Genomic DNA, 5,655 nt, shown 5'->3' on the forward strand with positions numbered 1-5,655 from the left:
AGAGAGAGAGAGAGAGAGAGAGAGAGAGAGAGAGAGAGAGAGAGAGAGAGAGAGAGAAAGGATCTTATCAGGGGGAGCTTATGAGGGGATTCACAAGGGTTGCTCCAGCATTGTTCTACTTCTTCTTCCCTAGAGTCTCTTGTCCTTGGAAGGGTTGGGAGAGGTAAGTTCCAACAAGCGATCGAGGTTCTCTGCCTTCTTCCGGAAGAAGCAAAAGGAGAAAGGTTCTTTGCCTTGCTGGGTGTGGCCAAAAGAGATGTTTGTAAAGGCTTCTCTGCCTAGCTGTGAGGGCTAAAGGAGAGTCACGATTGTAGTGCAATACTCGGAGGGCGCCTTTGGGAGTAGACGTAGGTCGAGTTGACCGAACCACTATAAACCTTTGTATTCTTATTTTTTACTGCTTCCGCATTTATTTTCTTCCGCACTTATTTTTGTGGTGATTTGGTTTGCATTCGTGCTTTGCTTAAAGAAATTTTTTAAATACCAATTCACCCCCCTCTTAGTTAGCCATGGGCCAATTTTATAGGGCTTAACATCCCTAACGAACTTTCAGCCAGAGTTTTGCCTTCAAGCAACGTCGGAGTTCTGCTCGACATTCAAGCAACGCCAGAATTCTTCATGTTGTTTAAGTGATACTGGAGTTTCACCCGAACTCCAAGTTACGCCGGAATTCCGCCCGACCTCAAAGTGACTCTAGAATTCCACCTAACTTCCAAGTGACGCTTGATTTCTGTCCAATTTCTAAGTGACTCTAGACTTTTTCTAGAATACCATCCAATGCCGAAGTTCTCCCCGGCTACCAACTAACATCAGACTTCTACCCGACATCGAAACTTCACTCATTGCCAAGTTTCTACTCGACGTCGGACTTTTGCTTATTATCAGACTTTCACCGGACATCTATTTAATATTAGATTTCTGTTCGTTGATGGATTTCTACCTGACGCCATCCTTCCGGCCTTCGTCAACAGATAATAGTTCTTCTGGCCTCCATCGACCGCCGACAACTGTCCTTCTGACTTACGTCGCCCGCCGACTACAGTCCTTCTGACCTCTGTCGCTCGCCGACTACGATCTTTCTGACTTACGTCGTCCACCGACTACAGTCTTTTAGACCAAACAAACACATCAATAATAATGCTATGTATTCTCACCATGTAATGTACTTTATAAGATGTACATCAAGCTAAGGCCTTCCCCTGAGGAAGGATCTCATTTGTAATCAACTACAATACTAGTGGATTCATTTAAACTGGGCTAGGCCCCATGATTTTCCCCCTTTTTAGGAGGTTTTCACGTAAAAATCTTGCTGTCTCTAGTGGATGACACATCCTCTCTCTTATCTGTTTGCGTGCCGCATTTTTGTACAATGCTAAGACGTTAAACTACATGTAATGTACTTTATAAGATGTGCATCAAGCTAAGGCCTTCCCCTGAGGAAGGACCTCATTTGTAATCAACTACAATACTAGTGGATTCATTTAAACTGGGCTAGGCCCCGTGGGTTTTCCTTCTTTTTAGGGGGTTTTCACGTAAAAATCTTGCTGTCTCTAGTGGATCACACACCCTCTCTCTTATCTGTTTGCGTGCCAGATTTTTGTACAACGCTAAGACGTTAAACTTTATATTTTTTTACCGTCGCGAATACTCCAGGACGCAACAATCTTTATAGGTTAAGTTGGTATTAACTAAATCATGGGGATGATGACTTATTACACTAGGCACTTAGAGTCTTATTTCTTAAATATAAATAATAAATAATATATTAAGATAATTTAGTTAGACAAAAGTGAAGAAGTCAAGGAATCATCTAATTGTGTGTCCTTAGGATAGTTTCTACAATATTAAGTATATAGGTTACTCTAAAATATCTCAAAGATGATGAATACATAACTAAAATAAATTCATACTATAATTTTATGTTATTTAATATTTTTCTACAATTTTTTATAATAAATATGATTTACCAATAACACTTAATTATGTTAATTAAAGATAGTTAACTATGTTAATAATTTGTATGTACACATAGAGTTTATATTTTTGCTTGAAATTTTTATGATAGCTTATTCTTACAAATATAAATTTCTACATAAAATAGTTCTTTTTTTTTTGAGCCTATTAGTTGTATATAAATTCATGACAATATTATAGATTTAGAATCAATGAATAAAGCATTTTTTTTTACTTTGGAATTCAAGCCTAATTTCTATTTCATTGGACTAATAGTTTTTTTTTAAGATGTTGTTGCATATATTATATGACTAATATTAGAAAAGAATGAATTTCTTATAATTTTTAAAGTATTGTCTATTTATTAAAAATGTGAACTTTACGAGCAGCCATTATCCGGATTCATGAAGTTACATTGAATGTGATGAAAAAGCATATTTAAATCTTTACCTTAAATTAAATAAAAAATTATAAATACATTTATGCAAATTTTGTGTTGTGTTCCTTGTACATATTGTGGAAGGCAAGGTTGTGTTTCAAATGTTTGCTCTTATAGGAGATCCATGCAATTAAATATTTGATCTACACACAAATAAAATGCTAGGAACACTATGGTCTTATACTCATCACTTATATAATCATTCTTTTTCTTAAATACTAATGTTAGTTGACTTAAATTTGTGTGGATATCAAAATCTATATGCTATTATAAAAAGGGTTGAGTTTCCTTTCACATTAAAGCTTAACTTTTTTATTTTAATTATTATAATTATAGTTTTATTCATAAAATTGATGCACTAATAAAATAATTTTGTATTAATCTCTTTAGATCCCCTCACAGCGGTAAACTCTTCATCTTCACGTACAGCTGGCGGCTCTTCGTATTCAACTCACAACCGATAGCCTTCGCAGCTCTTGTATTCCCATTCGCACCAGCCCACCCCGCAACCCCCCGATCCCAACCCTACTCCCTATCGCCTTCGAACAAAGCTCGTCCTCGACTTGCCTTATTGCTTCATGTCCTTCGCGTGAAGAAGTGTTGAAAGAATCGCTGAAGAAGCTTTCCCTTTTCCCATATAAAATTTTGTTCCGATATTACACTTCTTGTATAAACAACTAAGAGCAAAGGGAATCTCCTAAAGCAATGCAAAGAAATTTTTAAAAGAAGGAGAAATCCCAGAAATGGAAGATAGTTCAACGCCAGGGCGAGATTTTCCGGCATTCCCATTTGAGCCCTACTAGATCCAGACAGATTTTATGTCATTCCTTTACAAGTAGCTCGACAGTGGAGGCGTCGCCATGCTCAAGAGCCTCACAAGTACTTTCCTCTTCGTTCTTGGGTGCCTTTGTCTCCATGACAACCTATCGCACTCAACGAGTTTTTATTAGGTTTCCAACTTTACAGCAGCAGGGACTGGCAAAACTCTAAGCATCATTTTCAGCGCGCTCCAATGGCTCGTTGATCGTCAAAAGCAGCAACAGCAATGGAAGAAGACAACGGAAACTCCAAATGGTTATGACGATGTGGAACCCAATTGGATGAGAGATTTCGTCATTACAAATGGTCAACAGAAGGAAGAGAAGCGAGGGAAGCGATTATGGTTTGGAGACTGGGATGTGGAAAAGAAATCCCCCTTCTCAACGATCCAGAGCGATCGAGGGTAAAGCTAGAAGGTTTCACTGGAGATGATGATGTGGAGTTTTTGTTGGATCGAAGAGGAAAGGTAGGAAATGTTTGGATACAGCAGTATTGATGATGTTGAGGAGTATGAAGAGAGCTCCCCCAAGGTATATTTCAGGCCAAATTGTAAAAAGAAGCACCATAATATTTAAATTTGCATAAAGATCGTGAATGAAAAAAAATTTAAAAAGAGCAAAACCGGAGGGCAAAAAACCGTTTTCTATAGAAACCGGATCATCAAAATCCGGTTTCTATAGAAACCGGATTTTCATCCCCGGTTACCATATAAACCGGATTATCATCCTCCGGTTTCATTTAATTATAGCGTATTTAATAATGTTAAGCCATCTTAATCTTGTTTAAGATAATAAATTAAGAAATCAGATTGTTAAATTCCGCTATGTTTATTAAATTATTAAATATTTCCGGATTGTTAAGCCCGTGATTCATTTTGGTCGGCATTATCTCATCTTTTTCCACGCCAAAATGATTCATTCGCGTCCGTGATCCACAAATTGCGTGATCCCGTGAATTTCGGTTGTCCTTTTCCTCAAAATCATGCTGTAAATTAAGAACTCAGGCCTCTATAAATTTGGCAAAGCTAAAGGTTTGGGTTGTTAGAGAAAGTCAGAATTGGATCTGAAGAATCAATTTAAAGTTCGTAAGGTTAGTTTATTTTCAACATAAATTTTATTTATTTAAAAGTTATATTGTTAATTTTTATACATTTATTATTGTTTGTAAAATTGAGAGATATCAAAAAAATATAATCAGAATCGAATGTTATTTTAATTCTGTGATTGATATAATTTTTTTAGAAATTTTATTGATATTTATGATATATGTGAGATCTATTAATATTGAGATTGGATTGAATCTTGTTAATGATTTATTTGGTATATGTGCAAAGTTAGATTGGATATGATCTGAAATTTTAGTGAGAAAAAATGAATAACTGCAAGAAAATATTTTTGCAGAAGAGAATAAAGAAATTATGTTAATTTCAAAATTAGTATATTTTTCTTAATATTTGATGATTTTTATTTCCTATCCTAAAAAAAAGAGTGATGATTTTTATTTTATATGAAGTTAAGAAATCATACAGAGAATCCATTTACTTTGAAGTCCTGTAGAGATTAATTAATTAAAGAGATCAAATAAACTTAATAAGAAATAATCAACTACATATAATTTACATTAATCAAAACAAATTTAAAGATTTTTAAGACATTACATTAGTTTTACATCATATTTAATTTTACTATACATATTCTTTTTAACAAAGCTAAGATTTTCTTAATCAAAACATATGGCCAATATAAATAATACGAAGTCACAAATAAAAAAAATCAACATATAATAAGCAAAAACAATTATTAAGCGAGAAGAGGATGTACCACTAGTCAGAAGGATTAGCAATAATTTTTTGATCAGTAACTCTCATACAACTATTAAATATCAAGATAATTATTTTCTAATTAAACAATGAGAAGTACTGTGTTAAGATTATTACACATGGTTAAGAGTTTAAAAGAGATCACATAAATTTAATAAGAAATATCAAACAAAATTTCTATTAATTAAATATATTAGATACATTTGAATATGTGTATTATATACATAAAATAGAAATTATTTGTATAATATGAATAAAAATAATTATAGGAATAAATAATATAATGTATATGATTTCATTATATTTTGCCCAAAAAATATATATTCATAAAATATACTTAATATTAATTAAATATAGAAAGAAATTTATATTATAATAGTATAAAAAATAATAAAGAGGAATAAATATAAGTATGGTACGTATAGTATAAATAATTATTTTCATTATGTTATTTAATTAATAATAATTGTTAAATTTGTTTATAAAAGATTTCAAACTTAAATAAAAATAGAATTGTCATTAAAATATCAATATTTAAATAAATTCAATTACAGTAATATAAATTCTATTATAAAATATCAAATTTCAATTATAATAATATAAATTCATGTATTTTAAGATATAA

This window comes from Dendrobium catenatum, unplaced genomic scaffold (assembly GCF_001605985.2).
Source record: "Dendrobium catenatum unplaced genomic scaffold, ASM160598v2 fragScaff_scaffold_231, whole genome shotgun sequence".
In the NCBI taxonomy this organism is placed as follows: Eukaryota; Viridiplantae; Streptophyta; class Magnoliopsida; order Asparagales; family Orchidaceae; genus Dendrobium; species Dendrobium catenatum.